The following is a 26,688-nucleotide window of genomic DNA, read 5'->3' as shown; positions in this document are numbered from 1 at the left end:
ATCAATAATACTTCCAGCATAGCGAGAAAGACTAAATTTTTTTTGTTGATACTCTACAATAGACATACTCCCTTGTCTTAAATTCAGAAACTCTTTTTTGTTAGCATCACAATAGACGGGGGGACATATTTCGCACGAAATGCTTTCACAAAGTCATCCCAAGTCAGCACCGGAGGCTTTGCTTTTGCATTTGGCCTACTTACCCACTAATCATAGGCATCTTTTTGTAAAAGAGAGACAACATACTTAAATTTGACAGCATTAGTACACTCAAGTTGTTCAAAGACCCTCTCCATGCGCTCGAGCCATTGTTCAGCTACTGTGGGTTTAGTAGTGCCTTCAAATTCAACTCCACTCATTTTCCTCATTTTCTCAAAAATTTTTTCACTAGGTTCTGACATTGTCCCAGCCAAGTGACGAAAGAACTCAACCATCTGCTGAAATGAAGGAGTCATAATAGGAGTACTATGATATATTGCTCTTGGATTACTGCCCACTTCATTTTCACTAACATGAGGATGATTTAGGTCAGGTAAGGGTTCATCATCTCCTTCTTGGAGGTGAGGTGGAATATTATAATGGGTTTGACTTTCATCAACGGATTCAATAGCTCTATTTGAAGAAGAGGCCATATAAAAATTCCTATAAAAGATAAGATCACATTGCATTAGGGACATGTACATGATGCATATGCACAAGGAATACAACAAATTACATTAAACAAGTATGCAAAAATTTATAATCTCCAAATCATTTTCAAGAAAGAAAATAACAACAAATATTAGGTACGATCACAACAAAAATCCTAGAATCACAAACCTAGGCTCTGATACCAAAACTTGTAGAAACCCCTCTGGGAGGGTTCTACTTACGAAACAAATCTAATTTACTACTTACAACATTAAGAAAATATTAATTAAAAAAAATATCCAGGATAATCTAGTAGCGAAAATAGGCCCATGCGATAAGGTCAAAAGTACAATATTTTTATTTTTGAAAATACTCTTCATAATTTTTATTTTTAAAATGAAATACAGTGGCAAAATATCAACATAAAGTGATATAACCCTTCTTGAATAATCAACACGTTAAAGCAACTTCCTAACAAAATTATACTTTCATTCGACATCACTGTAAGTTTGTATTGTACATAAATTTTAAATTATCGGGTATAAAAAGGAAAACTAATTTTCTCCTTTGTACATATTTACAAGACAAAGTATAAATTCAGCATATTACAAGACTTGAGTAATTAATACATAACCCTAAAACAACAAAATAAGTTACCAAATTCAAGTTACAAAATTTTTGGTCTTAAAATCCAACAAGCCTCCAAATAACATATATAAATATGACATATATATCATGTATATGTCCCAAAATTATACAAAACCATGGTGCATATGCAAATGTGATCTCCATAAGTTCTCCCCAAAAGACTACTTCATAAGGCCGTCTTCAAATTTATCCCGTACATTACCTACGATAGAAAATAACTATCGCTAAGCAGAAAGCTTAGTGGCGGATAAAATTTGGGCTTGGAGCCATTAAATTCTCCAATTCGCCTTTTCAGTCATATGTAGCTCAAATTTAACATAATTTAAAATAAATGAACAAATATATCAAAAGTATCAAATATCAAATTTTGAAGTGTTTCCAAATATCAATAACAATGTTCAAGATTCAAGAGTTGAGAAAGCATATACTATCAATCCAAGAGAGTTTGTCAAATATTATTTTTTTCCCAATATGTACGTCATGCCATCACACTAAGCAAAATCAGATATCAAGATGGACCAAAACCCTAAATCAGGTAGGGTCAAAACCCAATAGTTAAGAGAATTAAGAACCATATTAAAAATGACTTCCTAGTTCATACTTAACACGGACAAGTTCCATAATTTAAGACGAACTACAAATCTAAAGTCAAGATGGCAAAAAATCCAAATCAAGAGGCATGCCAAGATGAGTGACAAAGTCACCTCCACAAGAAGGACAAAGTCCGAACAAGAATGTAAAATGATCAAGCAAATCCATACTAGTGGGCGATTTAGCGAATATCTTACAATACTTGATATAACACAAATACAACGATATAAATTAAAGAAAATAAATAAATAAAATCTCAAGTTATTTCAAACCATTCCAGCAAGTAAAAATAGTACAAAGTTTATACACAAACCTTGGTATTTTACCACAAAATAGTTCAATCATAACTTGAGGACGTTCGAATCGTCTACGCCATAGATAAACCAAATCTGTCCACTTACTTAAATACTTCCCCTTAGATTTTACAAGGGTATATATACCTTAAATACATAATCAAATATCTATATAAGTTCAGTGATTTAACATGTCAAACTAAACATTATATTGGTAAAAATTACCCGAAATATTTGAAACAAAAATTCTGGATAATATCACTGTCTCGTGTTGGGACTCAGATTTGAAGATACAAAAGGACAAACTAGAATGTGTGGTCTTCTTTATAGTTATAGGTATGTGTCTTACGTTTCAGAACATCTTGAATCACCCCCATATCAATTTTGTACAAAACGTTATGCTAAAATGACTAACAGTAGTACAAGGAGGGTTTGTAAAATAGAAAATCTAGGCAGCACATGCCCTATACTTCATCACCTATTTTAGGATAAATAAAAGATAAACTAGGTTTTATTTCCTGCATAATAGTTATAGATATATGAAATAGCTTTCCAGAAAGTCTTAGATCGCTTAAAACGGAGCTCTATATAAAAAGATATGAAGAAAACACTAATAGATGTCTAGTGTAAAAACGAATTTAGTAACTTACCACAAAAGAGATGAGCAACTTGATTTTCACCAAGAACAAGTTTTGCTGTTTGGTTTAGTGAAAATTTATGATGATTTTCATGGAGTTTTTTAGGTGATAAGGAGGAGAGAGGGTATGAGTTTTCTTTGTCTTGAAAGAATAAAATATGAGAGAAGTTTATGGAAAAGTTAGTCAATCAAAGTAATCTTTAAGAACTTTGGATAAATATGAATTAAAAATGATTGTCCAACTACTAAATATCTTTAGATAAATAAAAAAGGGTGGCAACCCAAAACCTTAGATATCTAATGTATTTAAAAATAATTCATCAAAATAATATTAAGTGTTACACATAGCAACACCATGGAACTTCTTTGTTAATATTAATACAACCTAAAGTAAGAATTTTTTATATATTGTAAATTTCATGCTTATGAAGTGCGAAGTAAAATATATCCACATTATAAAGATGTTCAATTGAGAATGCAAATATTAATAAAAAAATTGAGGTGTTACAGAGGTGGTTTTCCGGGCGGCGTGAAGGAACCTGGATGCCATGCTAAGCAAGGATTGTACCCTTGGTTGGATAGCTATAGTTTTTATGGTAATTACTCGGGATTAATAAAATGTTTGATAGAATATAATTAATATACACATAGGCAATACTCAATAGTTTTTTCTTTTTCGATTTTATTCTTTTAAAATTGTACAATTGCTTGAGTATTATATACGTAGGTAATTAATATTGCCCATATTGTAGATAGTTGTCCGATTATTGTTGTATAGTTTCTCTTGCTCATCAGTGCTACTTGTTCTGTTTTATTTTGCGACATCGTGACTTTGACTTATACCACAGAATTGAAGGCAAAGAAAGGTCATATGTCACGACCCAATTTCCCCTTCGTTGGGTATCGTGATGGCACCTAGTCTTAGGGACTAGGTAAGCCTAATATTTACTGAATAACAATAATAGATAACATCTAACCACCTTAGAAATGGAATTCTCTACAAAATTTACAATTCCCAAAACCGATAGTACAAGTCATAAGCCCTTCTATGAGAATTTTTACATAATGAATACATCACTGTTCCGAAATAGAAGAAACAATGGAAATAAGTACATTAGAGAGTTACTTCGGAGCCTGCGAACGCCCGGCAGGTGTACCTTGAAGTCTCCAATCACACCAAGCATGAGTCTCAAAACCTACTCGATCCGGAGTACCTGACTCTGTACAAAAATGTGCAGATTGTGCAGAAGTGTAGCATGAGTACACCACGGTGGTACCCAATAAGTATCAAGCCTAACCTCGGTAGAGTAGTGACGAGGCTAGATCAAGACACTCACTGAATATCTAAACCTGTGCAAGATATAACATAAAGCTAACAAAAAAGGAATATTTAATAAATGTCAATAGCAACAGAAATTAAATTACAAACAGCAGTAACGATAAGGAAAACACGAATGGCAACATGAATAATCAAATAATTGCACGACAACATAGCTGTGATACAGACAAGGGTAAATGTACTCAAGGTAGGGGAAACAATGTCAACTCAACCAATCAAGTTATTACTAAAACACGATCCCAATAATCCCAATTTCCGAAATCTCATACCATAAATCACATCCTTCAAACCTTTAACACGCGCGGTACCTTGTGCCCACATCTTTCCATCTTATTGCACGACAAACTCCACGTGCTACACAATACATAATATTCGTGACAAATACTAAATAGGATGTTCAAGAGACGTTATGTTTATATCGAAAAGTAAAACAACAACTTCTAAACCAAGTAGGAAATCAATGAGAAAATGAGTTTATTTGAAAATTATTTGGTTAATGAAAATACCCTCTTTCAAATAAATGCAACCCCGGATAAGATACTGAATTTAATATAGAATTTATTGAATTACAATATAATAACAATTCCTTTTTAAGTAAAATAAAAACTTCAAACATGCCAAGGAGGTTAAGTTGAAGAATCAATTGAAGTAAAATATGACAACTAGTAGAAATGGTAAGTATCGAAATAAACAGCGGGTTTTAACTTAAAAGTCACACAAGATAGCGTGATATTAATTATTTTATTTATTTAAAATCACTATATTACTAACAACTCAGCAGGACATGAGACAATGACTCAACGTAGTAACAGTCTACCCGTATTTCACCTGTTGCGGCGTGCAAACCGATCCCACCATATAATAGCAATATCATAATATAAATATCCTCCCTTATTTCACCACCTCCCTTATTTCATCTGTTGCGGCGTGCAACCCGATCCCCCTTATAATAATTTAAATCAACAATAACAATTCAATGACTTCATTTACAAGAATTTCTACAATCAAGGGTATTAGTACACAACGACAAAGAAACCACATAAAACCCGGAGGAACACAACAATTATACAAAAATGATAGGGCAGATAAGGTACGTGGTAACTAAGTATGCAATCATAACAATTAAGACAGGTAGCATATAAGTGCAAGACATGGAACAATTCAACAATTAAGCAGTAACAAGACAATAAGAAAGACAATAACTTCAAATACGGCATATAAGGCCAAATAACGAGTAAGGAGTACAGTAGGTTCCAGTAATGTCAGATAAAGCATGTAAGAGTAGACTAACAACGAGACACCACATATTATGACAATTCAATTAAAGGCATGAAAAGACATTAGACAACATAAACTGGTAAAATACCACATATAGATCGTGTACCCATTTTTCACCTTGCGTACACGATTTTCACATAACAAGATAGGACAATTAACTCAATTTCTAAGGGGTGATTTCCCCTACACAAAGTTAGGCAAGACACTTACCTCAAAGAAGACAAACCGATACTCTAAAATGAACTTCTCGGGTGAAATGACCTCCGGACGGTCCCAATCTAACAAAAATAACTTCAAAGCACAGATAAAACTCATAAGAAACTACTCTGGATCATAAAGTCTCAATCTTTATCAAAATCTAAAAACCGGTCCGAAAGTCGACCCCCGGGCCCGAACCTCGGAACCCGACAAATTTTACAAATTCCGAACACCCATTCCGATACGAGTTCAACCATACTAAAATTACCAAATTCCAATACCATTTCGTCCCTCAAATCATGATTTTTCATTTTGAAAACTTTCTTAAAAAATCACAATTTTCCTCAATTCAAAACACAATTTAAATGGTAAAAATAAAGGTAAAATTATGGAATATATTAAATTCTAGGTGAAGAACACTTACCCAAACGATTTTCTTGAAAAACCCACAAAAAATCGCTCAAAACCGAGCTCTACAAGTAAAAACATGATAAAAAATGGCCTAACCCTCGATTTGAAAAACTTATATTCTGCCCAGGTCTCAAAGCATCGCGAACGCGGAGAAAGGCTCGCGTTCGCGAAGAAGGAAAGTAAGATTGTCCAGAAAAATCCATCGCGAATGCGAGGGAAGGAGTGCGAACACGAAGAACAAAGGACGGAACCTATGCGAACGCAAGACAGCGAATGCGAACACGAAGAAGAAATATGAGGCTGCCAGGAAGAGCTTCGCGAACGCGGGTGGCTAATCGCGAACGCGCTGAAGGGGAAAAGCAAACCTTCACGAACACAAGAGGTTAAACGCGAACGCGTAGAAGGATCTCGAGATGGTCAGCAGAGACACTTCGCGAACGCGAAAGGAGCTTCGCGATCGCGAACAAGAATACCAGAAAAACAGAACAACAGTTCAAAAATAGGAGAAATTGAGCTGTGATTGAGAATTAAGTGGCCTTTAGAGCGAGGTAAGTGTTGTGTCTAACCCTGACTTGAGGGAATAAGGAACCTTAGATTATTTGCTAAGTGAAATTCATGTGAGCGGCGTATATGTGAGGTGACGAGTACCTATGCGCCGCAAATTTACCTGTTTTTTTTAATGTTTCTCTGTTTTTCTGATATTGTCTTATTCCTATGCCAAATTGCTACGTGTTATACTAGTGTTGTTCAAATTATCGTTCTTATCATGTTTACGGAATTTTCTGGTGATAATTGAGTTTTTATTTCAAAGTTAAGATTGATATTATGGAACCAAATGTTGAAGTAAGGTTTGTACTTGTTATTCTATCTCCCTGTTGTTATTTATGTATTGCATTATGGTAAGGGAGAGTGTTAATGCACGAAGGGTGATGTCGTGCCGTATTGTGAGTATTAATGCACGAAGGGTGATGCCATGCCATATTGTGAGTGTTAATGCACGAAGGGTGATGCCGTGCCATATTGTGAGTGTTAATGCACGAAGGGTGATGTCGTGCCATGATATGAGAGTAAAAGCACGAAGGGTGATGCCGTGCCGTTTCTATAAATTTTATGGTGAGATTGAGAGTAAAAGCACGAAGGGTGATGCCGTGCATTCTTCTTTACTTTATTCACTATTCCTATTGATTCATGGTATATTGAATGCTCCGGTGATCATTCTGTTATAGTTCTTTATCTTGTATTCCCCTCAGTATGTCTCCCCTCCCGACATTTCCTGTTTAGTTCTTCATTCTTGTTATTTGCGTATACACTGTTAAATTGTACATGTTGATTGTAGGTGCCTTGCCTTAGCCTCGTCACTACTTCGTCGAGGTTAGGCTCGACACTTACCAGTACATGGGGTCGGTTGTACTGATGCTGCACTCTGCACTTTCTGTGCAGATTTTGATACCGGCTCAGGTTGATCGAGATTTGCTATTGGTCCGCTGTCTGGAGACTCAAGGAAGATCTGTCTGCGTTCATAGGCCTTGAAGTCCCCATCTATCTTTTTATGTCCTACTGTTTTCTTTTATTCAGACAGTTGTATTTCTTTCAAACTATTACTTTTAGTAAGTTCTAGAATGCTCGTGAATTGTTACTCCAGATCCGGGTGGTAGTAGTTAATATAGATTTATGATATTCCGCACTTGTTATATTTCATTGTAGTTAATTAAATGCTAATTACTGAACGGAAATAAGGAATTGGTAAATGATTCTTTAACGTTGGCTTGCCTAGCAAGTGAAATGTTAGGCGCCATCACAATCCCGTCGGTGGAAAATTTCGAGTGAAATGTTAGGCGCCATCACGGTCCCGTCGGTGGAAAATTTTGGGTCGTGACTGCACATTTTACATTTATATGTTGGATCGGACCATACAACCTCGGCATGACTTGCACATGATAACTCCTTGGAACTAATAATAATTTACGCTGCTTTATTGGCTAGAGATATCAATTGTTAAATAATGAAAATGAATTTGGGAAATTTCTTATTAACAAAAGAATTGTTTACTTATTTCACGATATTGAGCTTACAGCCGTACTACGTGATCCATGCTTTATTATATCATTGGTATTTTATTTATAGCCCATAGTAAGTGTCCGAGTCTTCGTCACTACTTCTTCGAGGTTAGGTGGGATACTTACTCATTACGCGTTGATTTACGTACTCATACTACACTTGTTGCATGTTTTGTGCAGGTACATATATGACTAGTGGCCTTGTGGACGCAAAGGAGCGGTTGTAGCGGGGACTTTGGTGAGCTGCACTCTATACTATGATCCGCAGCCAGCAGAATCTCCTTCAAAGTATTTATATTTTTCCTATCCAATTTGTATTTCGGACAGATATTGTATTTTATTTTACATTCCTAGTTGATGCTCATGCACTTGTGACACCGGGTTTTGGGGTGATTAGGGGTTGTCCTATATTGAAATTTTTAAAAATATTATTATTTACTGGTAAAGTTCATCTTTTATTATTTAATTGTAGGAAATATGATTTCAAAAATATTAAAATGAGAACCAAATTAAGTATTTATTTGTGGCTTGCCTGACAGCAGGGTCCGACGCCATCACGACCTTTAATGGATTGTGGGCCGTGACAATTCATGCCAGCAGGTATAGGTAATAAGTTTGACGAGCCCTCATTCGGAGTGCGGCCGAGTCTATAAGTCATCATGTCAGAGTTTTGCTACAGACTTATTGTTAGGCAAGGGCCCTGTCTCATTTGATGTCGAATAATCTTAGAGGCTTTGTAGACAGAGGTTCATTTTGTACAGTATGTCAGAGGACTTGACAGCCGATATGTATTCATGTGTTTAAGAAAGATGGTTCATTGATACAGTATTTTCCCACATACAGTTGTACATTATGAGTTGTGGCCATGCGGGCCCATGATAGTTACAAAAGGAATGAGTTCAGCTAACTCGACATATGTATGTTATAGTTTTGGTCGAACGATCATGAGTTACAGAGTGGTTCGTTCGGGCCAGCATGGCACCGGGTTCTAGCCACGCCTCCCCAGGTTTGGGGCGTGACAAACAAGACAGCATATAACAACAACAAGTCACAACTACTTCACGACGAGTGGCAAGCTCCAATTGGAATATGTATACCCCATATCACCCCTTATAGACTTCTTACTTTAACTTAATAGTATCATTAACATGATAATGAAGTCATTCATCAATGATTTCAGCCTTATACAATATATTTATAACAAAGAAAATAATCCACAACTCCAATTATCCTCAATTAACAACTTTATTCACTAGTTCATGTTTAGTCCATCCACTTAACTTAATCAATGTCAAGAAAACCTTAGGCACATACAAGAACAAAATATAAATACCTCTTACAGTAGCTTCAAGTCGAAATCAAAGTTACATTTAGCTTATAACATCCCTCAATGTCAATACAACACCATAGAAGTGACTTAAGTTAATCTTCACTTGCAATCTCAAGTTTCATATGTTTCTTTCATCAATTCACTTGATCAACATATATACATGCATAAGAACATAAACCATATCATAATAAAGTTATTTTCATCATTTTCCAGCCATAAAAACATATGTATATATAGTCTTAAAACAACTCAACAAAAGATAACAATATCTCTTCCCCTTTCAAGTGTTATCTTGTAATCTTCATCCAAATTACTTAACCAACACATAGATAAGATTAATCCCAAGAAATAGGGTGTTATTCATACCTTAAATAATCTTAAAAACCTCTAATCAAAGCTTCCCTTAGCTTACAAGCACCCTTAATCATATCACAACACCATAGAGACTTTCTTCTTCACTTAGGCTAACTTTGATGTTTGATTATGGTGTATTTCTTTGGAGCCTTTGAGGAACTGTTTGGGAGGGTTTGGAGAGTGTGAGTCTGGAAGGAGGACGAAAAATGAGCAAATCTCATACCCAAAACGAGATAAGAATAAGTGAAGGTCGGGCCCCGACCAAGTGGGTCCCATAGTGGCTTCCTACGAAGTCTCGCAAAAACACAAATATCTCTCTACACTGATGTCGTATTGACGAACGGTTTGCAACTTTAGAAACTAGATACATGGGGATTTAATTCAATATAAATATCTCCCTTCAAATCTCAATATATTGGGAGAAAACTTCCTTGCAACCCGGCTTATAAACCTGCCAGTGTTTCCGAAGTCCGACGACGTGAATAGGCGACCCTACTTTAAAAATCCATATTTCTCTACCCCGAAATCGTATGAATAAATGGTTTGGAAATTTGGAAACTAGGTTCAAATGCCTTCATTTTGTATGATATATGTCCCAAATGACATCATAAAGCTTACGAATTTAATTTCTCAAAACAGCTCATTATAAGGTAAATCTTAGCTCGATTTTTCCGCAACTTAAATCCGATTTTTTCCAAACTTTATATTTTATATCCAACCATTATATATAGTCATATCATTACTTTAAACTGATTTAAATAATGATTAACAAGTCTCTTATTCATCTTAACTTACATAAGACTTCGGTAAACCTTTTTTATCCTTGTAGAAGGATTTCGTCCTTTTTAAGCTTACATTAGATAATCCTATAATGACAGTGACGTCTGAAGTACGGGGTGTAACAACATTAAATCAATTCACATACTTTTAAATAGGATCTCATTTCCGAGCTTACATCAATTGACTTATGACGTACTTTCATGTACAAAAATATGGGGTGTAACATCATTCCCCCCTTTGGAATATTCGTCCTCGAATGTTGACTGATGTGCTTATCAGTCTCATAACCTATAGATCTTGTGAATAATTTAATATTGTCCTTACCATCTAGGCAATTTTTCTGTGAATAAATTCAAAGACCAAGGCATTCCCCCCTTTAGGCCTCTTCCCACATCACGACTTGTGGTCGAAATTCTTCCAATCTCGTAACTTTGACTACCTTCTGTGATGCAGCATATATGACTCTGTACTTTTATGCACGGATCTTCTCTCCTTTTTCCTCCCGCCTTTTTCCAATCTCTTAGTCTCACTTTGTGAACATATACAGAACTATTACAAGATGTCCCTCGGGGCATATATAGGTGTACTGAAGTTCTTTGCTTGGTACTTTGCCGAACATACGACTATTGCTATATTTCGTTTCATAGCCTCGGTTATCTATTTGATGGCTTCACTACATATAGGTAGGTTATACTATACCATAACACTTACTTCGGTTTATTACTAACTAGGTCTGCTACCCCAGGTTACTCTCTCGCTACTTATCCTATATGTATAAATCTAAGTCCTTTAGTTCTTGCTCATTACTGTTCATCTTAAGAATGGCGACTTAATCTCATCTCATACTATATAACTTTTATCCATCCATTGTTGATTCACTTTAATGTTGATCCATAATCTACAACTGATAACTTAAAACTTCTTACATAATACATTATCACTAAGGCTCGATGCTCATCGGGGAACATTTGAAGTGATTTGCCTGTCCACCTAGGGACGATACTATACTTCAATAACTGCATTTCATAGCATACCAACATGATTCATCATATGGGTTCTAATCCAATACAATTCATGAAATCCTTTTTTTTTCCTCAAAATCATTACTCAATCAAAGGCCTAAACGTCATCCTCTTATCTATCACAAATACACCCTTATTCTACTACCAGGGCAGCATTTCATCTCTTCTAATTGCTCCTAGGCTTAGACTCCTATGAGTCAATTCAAGCTATAATTAACTTTCTATAACTTACGGAAACCATAAACTCTCTTATTTTGATGGGCTTAATCCCGAGGCCTTACCTATTCTTGTCACATTCTCACTCATCTTTACTTATCCTTACTCCTATCTACCTAAACCCTTGTCATTCTACGATACTTTAGCTTGCTACCTACACATATCTATTCATACTACTCGCAACCTTCCTTTAACTTGCTAGCACCATAGATTTCCTTTTGTGCCTTCTCAGTTGCCTTTAAACATAAGCAATTACTTTTCCTGGTCGTTCTGCCACTTGTTGCATGAATACATGGCTTATCTCATTGCTCACGAATACTGAAATTTCCTGTAACTCATATGATCTCAAATATCACCTTTTGATTTTTTTTTCTTCTTCCCGTTCATTAGCCATGATAGGTGCCACTTTCTTATGGAGTACATACAATGTTGTAGTGAGACTGTTGTTACAAGGCCATTTCTTCTTTATGTCACTATGCTTAAGTTGAAGCCTTCTTCCTTATTTTCTCATCTAGTCTTTCTTTGTAGTATTTAGGGAAGACCCTTTGACTACTGTAAAGTTGCGAGCTTATTATATCGTATACCCGAAAGATTTTTTTATGTTCTTACTCGCCTATAATTATCCTTAGTCACTTACCTCCGTGACTTTGTGCTCGTAGGGTTACTTTTGAACTCAAATTTTGATTGTCTCCTTAGTGGCACACTCTCTTATTTTCGTAACACTTATACAGTACCTTTAATTACTCCAACTCCTATCTGAAATTTTTTCAACGATTGCGATCTCGTATAAAAGAGACTGAATTCCCTATGCTGGGGTTCACTATGTTTATCTTGCATGATCTGCTGATTTGTCTATGACCTCTTGTCTAGCCATAACTAGGCTTTTCCTGAATTAACTACAGACTACTTGTTTGTCCATTCTCATATTTATATTATGTGTAACCTCTCTTGGGTTATGTCCTTTGTCTTAACTTACCTCTCGTATGGGCTCCTTATGTATCAAGTGTTCATTCCCACTTATTTATCAATATCATCAGGTGCGGAACCCTTATTGGTTCTCCTCGGTGTCATGCTTGCATAATGTTGTAGAGTCATATCATATCTGTAGGATCTGAATAAATGCATTCTCATTCCTTTCACCTTTTTACCGCATTCTTCCTTTACTATTCCATAGTTACCTCTTCATCTTTGGCGTTTTTTTTCACATCTTCAATGATATCTTACTCGCTTTGCGGTAACCTTTCTATACCGGGGATAATTGAATTTCTTACACACAAGGGTGACACTTAGTATAACTTGCACACTAGTCCCTTGAGCTTAACTCTGCTCATCGTGCTTGCTTTTGGGAAGCGTCTTCCTGAATGATCTTTAAAGGTTATTCTTTTGTTGTCCATTCTATTATTTTCGGAATGCTATCTTTGAAATTCTCATGATGGATTATAAAATCCTTCGGTCCCTAGTTCATGTTCAGTTTATCTTGCTCACCAGCCCATACTGATTTCTATTACTCTGGGGGTCTAACTTTTCCTTTTGGTAATCACGTTGGAGTCACCAACTCATTTCTCGCAATGGGGATATGACTTTATGGCTTATACTCTTTTATTGCCTCAAGGCTTGTCACCTCTTGTCTTTTCCTTCACTTGACTATAGAATCTGTAATCCTGTCATATTTTAATTTTCTGTTATCACTCATTTATCACATCTTACTCATGATGCTTCATTTACTCTCTTCTTATTCTCCGGCTAATATTTTTGTCCATCACTTTATTCTGAAAACTTCAACAAAACGTTCTTTCACTTTTAGCTCCCCTTGCTTCATCTCACTGGCTCTTCGGGACGCCTAATATTCTCATTTATTTTTACTAGGGGATGGAGTCATACTAAGGTAAATATTTATCTCTTTTAGGATTCCACTGCCTATCTTCTTAAATTTCTAAACATTCTGGTATTCATATCTGACTATAAAATTCTACAGTGCACCATCTGGATGTCTCGCAAGGAGAGCTATTACCATATTTTGCACTATCCTTCAGAAATGTTATCCAATGATAACAATCCATCCACAATTTTGGGTTACTCTAACCTCATCTAGATCCTGATATCACATCCTTCTCTTAAACTATATATGTTAGCTCCCCTAGGGCATAATTGAGGCGGGTGTGGTCAATTGTATATATCTATGTTACTGTTGAAAGTAACTTAGAATGTTTATATTTCTCTACCTGAATTGTAAATACTGATAATCTTCACTAACTTGGTATCTCGTATCCTTCTTCACCTTGCTTCTTTTACTTGTTAAAACTTGTATCTACCTTCTGATTCTCTCGATGCTTTTTACCATAAGGGTGGATAGATATTCTTGCCTTAGGTCTCTTTATCAAGAAGCTTACATATCTTAGTATACACATGATCTGCTGAAGACCTCACATTTACTCATCATAAGCATGATGCAAAATCGAGTTCCTCTTACTCAAGTCTTCCATAGCCATATTAAATCTCTTATCAACTGTCTTTCTGGATGTAGATATCGTTCTATTACAAATAAAATAGAATTTGGGAGTTTCAATTCTTACAACTGAGCTCTACCACACGATCTAGAGTAGGAAGAAAGAGTGATAGTCCTAAATGCCCTGTAGCCTCCTGCTTATAAGTGTGGTGCACAACACACCCATAAACAAGACTCTACTAAAAATGGCTTGTAGACTCCCTATGACAAAACTGCTCTGATACCACTTTTGTCACGACCCAAACCGATGGGTCGCGACGGGCACCCGGTGCCTTACCTAACCGAGCACTAACATAACGTATCTTTCTTATTATACCATCATGGGTAAATGGGCCAGAAGCGATGTCATGAGATAACCATAATAAAACATAAGGGAATACTAGACATAGGACGACCCAACATGGAATACGAACTTATACATGTGACATACGGGCCTATAAGGCCGACATGATCATTTGTATACTCAAAACATAAGCCGATAAGGCCATACAAGTATCCATATACATGACATCTTTCTACAAGCCTCTAAGAGTACATAAATATCATAAAGGATGGGACAAGACGCCGCCATACCAATCAATATGTGTCCAAATAATACTGACCAAATAGGCAACTCTGGAGCAAGTGGAGTGCACAAACACCTTCCGCTGAGCTGATAGCCTAATAGGAGAACTCTCAACCTGTCTATCGGGACATGCGGGCATGAAACACAGCATCCCCGGGGAAAAGGGACGTCAGTACAAATAAAGTACCGAGTATGTAAGGCATGAAAGTAGTATATAAAAGACATGAAAGAAACATGAAGTAAAGAACTCAACTTGTAATTCTGAATAGCTTTGTGAATCATGAAAATTTTATAATGTCATGCATGCGCATATAAATGTCATACCATGCATAGGTATATGTGTACATAACATCATCAAGCCTCTGAGGGCATCCCATCATATCATCTCAACCACTGTGGGCGAAATCATTAACGTATACCATCTGATCGGGTGGTGGTGCGTATATAATGCCATAACCTTTCCCCATATCCATATACATATAATATACATGTATATAACGCCATCTGGCCATGGGTCAATGTACATGTATAAATGAATGCAATGCATAATGAAGTAAGTCAATAAGATCTCTCGTATAAAATTTATCAACTTACATATTTTTTTGAGACCCATGAACAGAATATATAATAATAATACACATGGGGAATCAACAACATAGGCACTACTAGTGCTTATATGAATAAAGGCATTTATGAAAGTTGCGTGTTTGCTCGTTTCATTTGTATCGAATGGATCATGCCAAAAGGAAAGAAGGGATAGACTTAACATACCTTAACTCCATTGAGTCCTTAATACCTTCAAAGCAATTCTTCAAACAACTCAACTCAATCTACCATAGCATAAGGAGATTCAGAATCAGTGTTGAGTAAAGGCTAAGTCCGCAACTTAAACTAGTAGCTCGTTTACTTAAATTTGGGCAGCATCTCCCCTGTAATGAGAGCCTCCTCCAACACCATATACCAACAACAATGACCAGAGAAATCCAGCAATACATAATTATCAATAACAAGACATCATATAACAACAACAAGTCACAACAACTCCACGACAAGCGGCAAGCTCCAATTGGAATCTGTATACCCCCTATCACCCCTTATAGACTTCTTACTATAACTTAATAGTATCATTAACATGATAAGGAAGTCAATCATCAATTATTCCATACTTATACCATATATTTATAACAAATAAAATAATCCACAACTCCAATTATCCTCAATTAACAACTTTATTCACTAGTTCATGTTTAGTCCATCCACTTAACTTAATCAATGTCAAGAAAACCTTAGGCACATACAAGAACAAAATATAAATACCTCTTACAGTAGCTTCAAGTCGAAATCAAAGTTACATTTAGCTTATAACTTCCCTCAATGTCAATACAACACCATAGAAGTGACTTAAGTTAATCTTCACTTGCAATCTCAAGTTTCATATGTTTCTTTCATCAATTCACTTGATCAACATATATACATGCATAAGAACATAAACCATATCATAATAAAGTTATTTTCATCATTTTCCAGCCATAAAAACATATGTATATATAGTCTTAAAACAACTCAACAAAAGATAACAATATCTCTTCCCCTTTCAAGTGTTATCTTGTAATCTTCATCCAAATTACTTAACCAACACATAGATAAGATTAATCCCAAGAAATAGGGTGTTATTCATACCTTAAATAATCTTAAAAACCTCTAATCAAAGCTTCCCTTAGCTTACAAGCACCCTTAATCATATCACAACACCATAGAGACTTTCTTCTTCACTTAGGCTAACTTTGATGTTTGAATATGGTGTATTTCTTTGGAGCCTTTGGGGAACTGTTTGGGAGGGTTTGGAGAGTGTGAGTCTGGAAGGAGGACGAAAAATGAGCAAAGCTCATACCAAAAACGAGATAAGAATAAGTGAAGGTCGGGCCCCGACCAAGTGGGTCCCATAGTGGCTTCCTACGAAGTCTCGCAAAAACACAAATATCTCTCTACACTGATGTCGTATTGACGAACGGTTTGCAACTTTAGAAACTAGATACATGGGTATTTAATTGAATATAAATATCTCCCTTCAAATTTCAATATATTGGGAGAAAACTTCCTCGCAAGCCGGCTTATAAACCAGCCAGTTTTTCCGAAGTTCGACGACGTGACTTGGTGACCCTACTTTAAAAATCCATATTTCTCTACCCCGAAATCGTATGAATAAATGGTTTGGACATTTGAAAACTAGGTTCAAATGCCTTAATTTTGTATGATATGTCCCAAATGACATCATAAAGCTTACGAATTTAATTTCTCATAACGGCTCCTTACAAGGTAAATCTTAGCTCGAGTTTTCCGCAACTTAAATCCAATTTTTCCCAAACTTTATATTTTATATCCAAACATCATATATAGTCATAGCATGACTTTAAACTCATTTAAATCATTATTAACAAGTCTCTTATTAATCTTGACTTACGTAAGACTTCGGAAAACCTTTCTTATCCTTGTAGAAGGATTTCGTCCTTTATGAGATTATATTGGATAATTCTATAATGACAGTGATGTCTAAAGTACGGGGTGTAACAACATTAAATCACTTTATATACTTTCAAATAGGATCTCATTTCCGAGCTTACATCAATTGAGTTATGACGTACTTTCATGTACAAAAATATGGGGTGTAACAGTCCTAACTTCAAAAAGGTAAGTATCTTGCCTAACCTTGAGTGGGGAATTACCCCTAAGGCATTGAGTTTTATGTGGAAATTGTGTAATTGAAAACCATATACGCAAGGTGACGAGTACGTACTTGGTTTATATGTGCAAATTACATTGGTTGAAATTCATAGACGCCCTTATGTATTAAATTGGAAAATTGTTGGAACATAGTAAATCCTTGTTTGTTGAATTTGTTTTTATATGATAATTTGGTGTGATTTCCACCTTGATTTTTATGTGAACCCCGTGTTTATGTTGAGTTGATATTTCCTGGAGATAATTTCATTATGGATTATGCATTTGCTAATAATTTATTAAATGATTTAAAAGGATGCATTAATCTACTTGCCAAAACTTTAGATTAAAGAAGGCATTGTCCCTTGATGAATTACTTTCCAGTACATGTTGTTGAAATTGGTATTGAGTTATAAAGGTCGTAAATCATATTGAGGCAAGGTGTTAAATTGTGAAATATTATTTTGTTGATTCATTTACTCTCGGATATCTTGTTAAGATTTTGTGCACATTATGGTCGAGCCATGGGCTCCTTATTATGGAAAATAATGTATTGTTGATTTCTTTGGCAAGTTGTAATATTTGAGAACTTGAGGTGCAATTTGTGATATGTTTTGATATTTGAGCACTTGAGGTGCAATTTGTGATATGTTTTGATATTTGAGCACTTGATGTGTAATTTGTGATATGTTGTCATATTTGAGTACTTGAGGTGCAATTTGTGATATGTGGTTATATTTGAGCACTTGAGGTGCAATTTATAATATGTTGTGACATTTGAGCACTTGAGGTGCAAGTTGTGTTATGCTATGATAATCGGGCACTTAAGATGCGAATTGTGATATATTATGATATTGATATTGTAACGACTGGCCTAGACCGTCATCAGCTACGGAGATTCAGAGTTTTCTTGGTTTGGCAGGGTATTACTATCGTTTTGTAGAGGAATTTGCATCTATTGCATCACATATGACTAGGCTGACCCAGAAAGGTGCTCTGTTCAGGTGGACAGATGAGTGTGAGGAGAGCTTTCAGAAGCTAAAGACAGCTTTGACTACAGCCCCAGTATTGGTATTGCCTACAGGTTCGAGGTCTTATACTGTATATTGTGATGCATCGCGGATCGGTTTTGGTGCGATGTTGATGCAGGATGGTAGGGTGATTGCCTTGGCGTCGAGATAGCTGAAGGTGCATGAAAAGAACTATCATGTCCACGACCTTGAGTTAGAAGCTATTGTTCATTCTTTGAATATTTGGCGGCACTATTTGTACGGTGTCCCTCATGAGATCTACACCAAACATCGGAGTTTGTAGCATCTGTTCAAGCAAAAGGATCTTAACTTGCATCAGCGGAGGTGGTTGGAGCTACTTAAGGACTATGATATCACCATTTTTACCATCCGAGAAAGGCCAATGTGATTGCTGATGCTTTGAGTCGTCGGGCAGAGAGTTTGGGGAGTTTATCATATCTACCAGCAGCAGAGAGGCCATTGGCATTGGATGTTCAGTCCTTAGCCAACAAGTTTGTGAGATTGGATATTTCTAAGCCGAGTCGAGTATTGGCTTGTGTGGTCTCACGGTCTTCTCTTTATGATCGTATCAGGGAGCGTCAGTATGATGACCTCCATCTGCTTTACCTTAAGGTCACGGTTCAGCACGGTGATGCTAAGGAGATCACTATTGGGGATGATGGTTCATTGAGGATGCAGGACAAGCTATGTGTGCCCAATGTATATGGGTTGTGTGAGTTGATTCTCCAGGAGGCTCACAGCTTGCGGTAGTCCATTCATCCGGGTGTCGCGAAGATGTACCAGGACTTGAGGCAACATTACTGGTGGAGGAGGATGAAAAAGGACATAGTGGAGTATGTACCTCGGTGTCTAAATTGCCAGCAGGTGAAGTATGAGCATCAGCGGCCAGGTGGGTTACTTTAGAAGTTAGAGATTCCAGAGTGGAAATGGGAGTGGATCACTATAGATTTCGTTGTTGGACTCCCACAGACTCAGTGGAGGTTTGATACAGCTTGGGTGATTGTGGATAGACTAACCAAGTCAGCTCATTTCTTTCTTGTGATGACTACCTATTCTTCCAAGCAGCTGGCTCGAATTTATATCCGCGAGATCGTCAGGCTTTATGGCGTACCGGTATCTATCATCTCTGACCGGGGTACGCAGTTTACATCACGGTTCTGGAGGGTCGTACAACATGAGTTGGGTACTCGAGTGGAGTTGAGCACAACGTTTCACCCTCAGACGGACGGACAGTCCGAGTGCACTATTCCAATATTAGAGGATAAGCTCCATACGTGTGTGATAGATTTTGGATGTTCTTGGGCTCAGTTCTTGCCACTTGTGGAGTTTTCCTACAACAACAGTTATCAGTCGAGCATCCAGATGGCACCATATGAGGCTCTGTATGGTAGGCGGTGTCAGTCTCCAATGGGTTGGTTTTAGCCGAGCGAGGCTATATTATTGGTTATAGACTTGGTTAAGGATGTCCTAGATAAAGTGAAGGTGATTCATGATCGACTTCGCACAGCCCAGTCTAGGTAGAAGAGTTATTGTTGATCGTAAGGTTTGCGATGTTGCATTCATGGTTGGAGAGCGGGTCCTGCTCCGGTTGTCACCCATGAAGGGTGTTATGAGGTTCGAAAAGAAGGGCAAACTGAGCCCGAGGTTTATCGGCCCATTCGAGGTGTTGCGGAGTGTTGGGGAGGTTGCTTATGAGCTTGCCTTGCCTCCCAGTCTAGCAGGGGTTCACCCAGTATTCTATGTTTCTATGCTCTGGAAGTATCACGGTGATCTGTCTCATGTCTTGGATTTTAGCTCAGTCTAGTTGGACAAGGATTTATCTTATGTTGAGGAGCCGGTGGCCATTTTGGATAGGCAGGTGCGAAAGTTGAGGTCAAATAAGATTGCTTCCGTTAATGCGCAACCGTTATCCTCTTCTTTTCACCACTTCAGGTATGTCTCTATACTCGTTCGAGGACAAATGGTTGTTTTAATAGGGGGAGGATGTAACGACCTGGACGGTCATTTTGAGAGTTATAACCCCGATCCCCTGTTTACTGCTTTCCCCGTATCTTTTTCTGCTCATGTGACTTGCCGGGAGGTTTTGTTGTTGGTTTCGGAGTATTTTGGGACACTTAGTCCCTAAACGGAAGCTTAAGCCTTAGGATTTTGTCCGTAGTCAAAACTGTGTAAAGAAGACTCCGAAATGGAGTTTTGTCGGTTCCATTAGCTCCGTTGGGTATTTTGGATTTAGGGGCGTGTCCGGTTTGTATTTTAGAGGTCTGTAGCTGATTTAGGCTTGAATTGGCGAAAGTCGAATGTTTGAAGATTTTGACCGGTAGTGGACTATTTGATATCGAGGTCGGATTCCGATTCCGGAGGTTGGAGTAGGTCCGTAATGTCAATTATGACTTGTGTGCAAAATTCGAGGTCAATCGGACGTGATTTGATAGGTTTTGGCATCAGTTGTAGAAGTTTGAAGTATCAAAGTTCATTAAGTTTGAATCGGAGGGTGATTCGTGTTTTTAGCATTGTTCGATGTGATTTGAGGGCTCAACTAAGTTTGTATAGTGTTTTAGGACTTGTTGGTATGTTTGGTTGAGGTCCCGGGGGCCTCGGGTGTATTTCGGATACTTAACGGATCAAACATTAGAGTTGTCTATTTCCTGAAGTTTCTGGTTTCTGGTGCTTTCACACATACGGTGGGGAGACCGCAGGTGCGGACTCGCACATGTGGATGAAGGAGCGCAGATGCGGGATTTGGAAGCCCAAGCTGGGTTCGCAGGTGCGGAGGTAATTGTGCAGAAGCGGCCTCGACTCTGCGGTTGGCCCGTGCGCAGGAGTGGTGAGGGTCGCAGGTGCGGTTCCTTGGTTGCAGGAGCACATCCGCAGGTGCAACGCTTCTCTTGCAGATGCGGACCTAGAGGACTTAAGTTAAGTCCGCATCTGCGATGGAATTTCCGCAGGTGCGGCATCGCAGGTGCGATTATAGGCCCGCAGATGCGAAATCGCTAGGAAGAAAAGGCCAAGTTCAAGGGTTTTATCCCATTTTCAATTTTGGGACTTTAAGAGCTCGGATTCGGGCGATAATTTAGGAGATTTTCAGAGGAAGCTTTTGGGTAACTTATATTCCACTAATCTATGATTGATTTTATCATTTAATTTCGGATTTGGGGTGAAAATGTGGGAGAAATGGAAAGAAGTTCTTCAACAATGATTTTGGGTTTTGATTGGGATTTTGACATTGGTTTTGGATAATTTTGGTATGAGTGAACTCGTGAGTGAATGTGTGTTCATATTTTGTGACTTTTACCCGATTCCGAGACGTGGGCCCGGGTTAACTTTTTGGGGAGATTTTCTATTTTCTTGCTTTAACTTTGATTTCATTAATTAGATTAGTTTCTTATAGTTGTATTTATGGTATGTAATTTATTTTGGCTAAATTTGGGCCATTCAGAGTCGGATATTCGTGGAAAAGGCATTGTTACCGATTGATTGAGCTTGGTTCGAGGTAAGTGGCTTGCCTAACCTTATGTGGGGGAATCCCCTTAGGATTTGGTACTGTTGTGATATGTGAGCGCCGTGTAAGTGAGGTGACGAGTACGTACACGGGATATTTGTTGTAAAACACGATTTATTTTTACTGAGTAGCAACCTGTTTTCCTTTAATTTGAGTTATACCGTTTAAATTAGTATTAGTCTGTTTTCATTCTTAATTGAGCTATTCCAATATGTGTGGTTATCCTGTTTAGTCTAATATCGAATGTCTACATGCTTCAACTACTTATTTGAACTCTGCGAAGCATGCCTAGTTGATTTCCTGCTTTTTCTTGTTCTTTATCAGTATAACTGTAGAAATCTTGCTATTAACTGTTGTATTTGTCGGTTTGAGCTGTGTGTTTACTTTTGAGACTACGAGGAGGTACCTCGGGAGTTCTCCCTATATATTTACTTTTGAGACTACGAGGCAGTTCCTCGGGAGTTATCCCTACACATTTAATTTTGAGACTACAAGGCGATTCCTCGGGAGTTCTCTCTGTATATTTACTTTTGAGACTACGAGGCGGTTCTTCGGGAGTTCTCCCTGCATATTTAATTTTGAGACTCTGAGGCGGTACCTCGGGAGTTCTCCTTATATATTTATTTTGGGACTACGAGACGGTATCTCGGGAGATCCCCTGTTGTTTACCCTTATGTGTTGCACTGTTGCCTTGCTGTGTTTCCTTTTGTTAAATTCTAGTCTCTTATTATACTGTATATTCTCCCACTTTATTTATTATATGCCAGTGGGCCTGACCTAACTTGACCTCGTCACTACTCGACCGAGGTTAGGCTTGGCACTTACTGGGTACTATTGTGGTGTACTCATGCTACTCTTCTGCACATGTTTTTGTGTGCATATCCAGATACTTCTTATCAGCGCCGCTACTAGCTGAGAGTGCTTGCTGTTGTTCGGAGACTTCAAGGTACATCTTCTGCGTCCGCAAACCTTGGAGTCCACCTCTATTCTCTCCTATGTCATATTCTTCCATACTTCTTTTGTTAGACTCATACTAGTTTTCTTCTGTAGCTTGTGACTTATGATGTTTCGGGTTTTGGGAAAACTATGTATTTTAGAGTATTGGTTATTTTACATGTCGAGCGACATTGTTACTAGTTATTTAGTTATCCACTGCTGTAAGTTGCCAAGTTTTACTTTTGTTTTGTTATTTTCCGCAATATGTTAGGCTTACCTAGTCGTAGATACTAGGTGCCGTCACAATGTTATACGGAGAGAGTTTGGGTCGTGACAAGTTGGTATCAGAGCTCTAGGTTCATAAGTGTCGTGAGTCACAAGCCGATTTATTAGAGTCTAGTGGATCTGTACAGATACGTCTGTACTTATCTTCGGGAGGCTATGGAACTGTTAGGAAAAATTATACTTCTTTGATTCCTTATCGTGCGAAATTTGTAGACATAAAACAAAATCTAAACTTCTGTATTCTATTCTCTCACACATGGTTAGGAAACGTACATGCGGATCTGATGACCAGGCACCCGCGGCCCCTGCTAGAGCCGCGAGAGGTCGGGGCCAGGGTAGAGGCCGAGGACGTCCACACGGTGCAGCCAGAGCATAGGCTAGATTAATTCCACTTGCTCTTGACACATCTCAGGCCAGGGGAGGAGCACAGACTCCCGTCGCCGGTACTCTAGAGCAGCGGGTTCAGGTCGACCAAGTTCTAGAGATTTTTCCAATGCAGCCGGTAGCTCCAGCTTAGCCCGAGGTTAGGGCAGTAGTTTCTGAGGCAGAGCATCTCAGACTTGAGAGGTACAAGAAGTACCACCCTCCTACCTTCAGTGGATTGACGTTAGAGGATGCCTAGGGTTTTCTGGAGGAGTGTCACCGTATTTTCCATACTATGGGTGTAGCAGAATTGAGTGGGGTTTCCTTTACTGCATTCTAGCTTAGAGGAGTAGCCTATCAGTGGTGGCGTGCTTATGAGTTGAGTAGTCCGGATGAGGCAGCTTCACTTACATGGACTCAGTTCTCAGACATGTTTTTGAGAGAGTATGTCCCTCAGAACCTCAGGCACTCATGGCGCGCGGAGTTTGAGCAGCTCCGCCAGGGTGTTATGACTGTGTCAGAGTATGCAGTCTGCTTTAGTGATTTGGCCTGACATACACCGGCCTTGGTTGCCATAGTTCGAGAGAGGGTTCGACCGTTTATTGAGGGACTCCACCCTAGTATCCGGATTAGTATGGCCAGGGAGTTGGAGATGGATATTTCTTATCAGGAGGTTATGAGTATTGCTAGGAGATTAGAGGGCATGCTTGCCCGGGATAGAAAGGAGAGGGGGGCAAAGAGATCTCGAGAGTCTGGCACTTATAGTGGTACCCGTTCCCCAGTTGCAGTTCGCCATGGTAGGGGCTTTGGGAGTCGCCCCGTTCATTCAGCTCTTCTAGCCGCCAGCTGTATTTCGGTCCCTTCTAGGCCCCAGGAGCCTAATTATACACTGCCAGTATTTAGTATGCCTCCTGTTCGGGGTTCTTTTAGCGGTCAGTTCAGTAGACTTGGCCCGAGCCAGTCACAATAGCCACACACCCTCCCAGAGCTTGTTCTGATTGTGGCGACACTTGCCATATGGTAAGGGATTGCCCCAGACTTAGGAGGGGTGTACCTCCACATACTTCTCAGCCACCGCATGCTCCACCGGGTCCTCATGCTATGATTCTAGCACCAACTACCGCCCCACCTGCTTAGCCAGCTCAAGGTAGAGGTCGGGGAGGCCGAGGTCGCCCTAGAGGGGGAGGCCAGGCCAGATATTATGCTCTTCCAGCTCGTACATAGGCGGTTGCTTCTGACTCTGTCATTACAGGTATCGTTCTGGTCTTTCATAGAGACGCGTTGGTCTTATTTGATCGAGCCTCTACATATTCCTATGTGTCCCCTTATTTTGCTCCACATTTGGGCGTATCTTGGGACTCCTTGAGTTCCCCTGTTTATGTGTCTATTCCTGTGGGAGATTCTCTTTTTGTGGACCGCGTGTATCGGTCGTGTTTGATTGCTCTTAGTGGTTTTGAGACCAGAGCCGATTTATTATTACTCAGCATGGTAGACTTTGATGTTATCTTGGGCATGGACTGGTTGTCGCCCCATTATGCTATTCTTGATTGTCACGCTAAGACCGTGATGCTAGCTATGCCAGGTTTACCGCGATTAGAGTGGAGAGGTACCTTAGAGTATACTCCCAGCATAGTTATTTCATTTCTTAAAGCTCAACGAATGGTTGAGAAGGGGTATGCGCGTATCTAGCTTATGTGAGATATGTCAGTATTGATACCCCTACAGTTGAGTCAAATCCAATAGTGAGGGACTTTCCAGATGTGTTTCCAGCTGATCTTTCGGGCATGCCGCCCGACAGAGATATTGATTTTGGCATTGATTTGTTGCCGGGCACTCAGCCCATCTATATTTCCCCATATCGTATGTCTCCTCCTGAATTGAAGGAGTTGAAGGAGCAGTTACAAGAGTTGCTTGATAAGGGCTTTATTCGGCCCATTGTGTCACCTTGGGGTGCTCCTGTCTTGTTTGTGAAGAAGGATGGTTCTATGCGTATGTGCATTGATTATCGCCAGCTGAACAAAGTCACAGTGAAGAACATATATCCATTGCCTCGTATTGATGACTTATTTGATCAGTTATAGGGTGCCAGAGTGTTTTCCAAGATTGACTTGCATTCCGGCTATCATCAGTTGAAGATTCGGGAGTCAGATATCCCGAAGACTGCTTTCAGGACTCGGTATGGTCACTACGAGTTCCTTGTGATTTCATTTGGGCGGACCAATTCCCCAGCAGCTTTTATGCACTTGATGCACAGTGTGTTCCGGCCTTATCTTGACCCTTTCGTCATTGTGTTTATTGACAACATTCTAGTGTACTCCCGGACTCGGGAGGATCATGAGCAGCACCTAATGACTGTGCTTCAGACCATGAGAGAAAAGAGGTTATATGCAAAATTTTCAAAGTGTGAGTTTTGGCTAGACTCAGTGGCATTCTTGGGTCATGAAGTATCGAGTGATGGGATCCAGATGGATCCAAAGAAGGTGGAAGTGGTGCAGAGTTGGCCTAGACCGTCATCAGCTACGGAGATCCGGAGTTTTCTTTGTTTGGCGGGGTATTACCGTCATTTTGTAGAGGGATTCTAATCTCTTGTATCACCTATGAGCAGGCCGACCCAAAAGGGTGCTCCATTCAGGTGGACAGAGGAGTGTGAGGAGAGATTTCAGAAGCTCAAGACTGCTTTGATTATAGCCCCAGTATTGGTATTGCCTACAAGTTCGGGGTCTTATACTGTATATTATGATGCATCGCGGATTTGTCTCGGTGCGGTGTTGATGCAGGACGGTAGGGTGATTGCCTACACGTCCAGATAGCTTAAGGTACATGAAAAGAAATACAATGTCCCCTACCTTGAGTTAGCATCTATTGTTCATGCCGTGAAGATTTGGCAGCACTCATTTCATTCCTGTAGTTACTGGAGACCGGCACCGCCTACCATACAAGGCCTCATACGGAGCCATCTGAATGCTCGACTGGTAGCTGTTGTTGTAAGCAAACTTCGCAA

Source organism: Nicotiana tabacum, chromosome 19 (genome assembly GCF_000715075.1).
Source record: "Nicotiana tabacum cultivar K326 chromosome 19, ASM71507v2, whole genome shotgun sequence".
NCBI lineage: Eukaryota > Viridiplantae > Streptophyta > Magnoliopsida > Solanales > Solanaceae > Nicotiana > Nicotiana tabacum.
Note: the sequence above shows the minus strand (reverse complement) of the source record.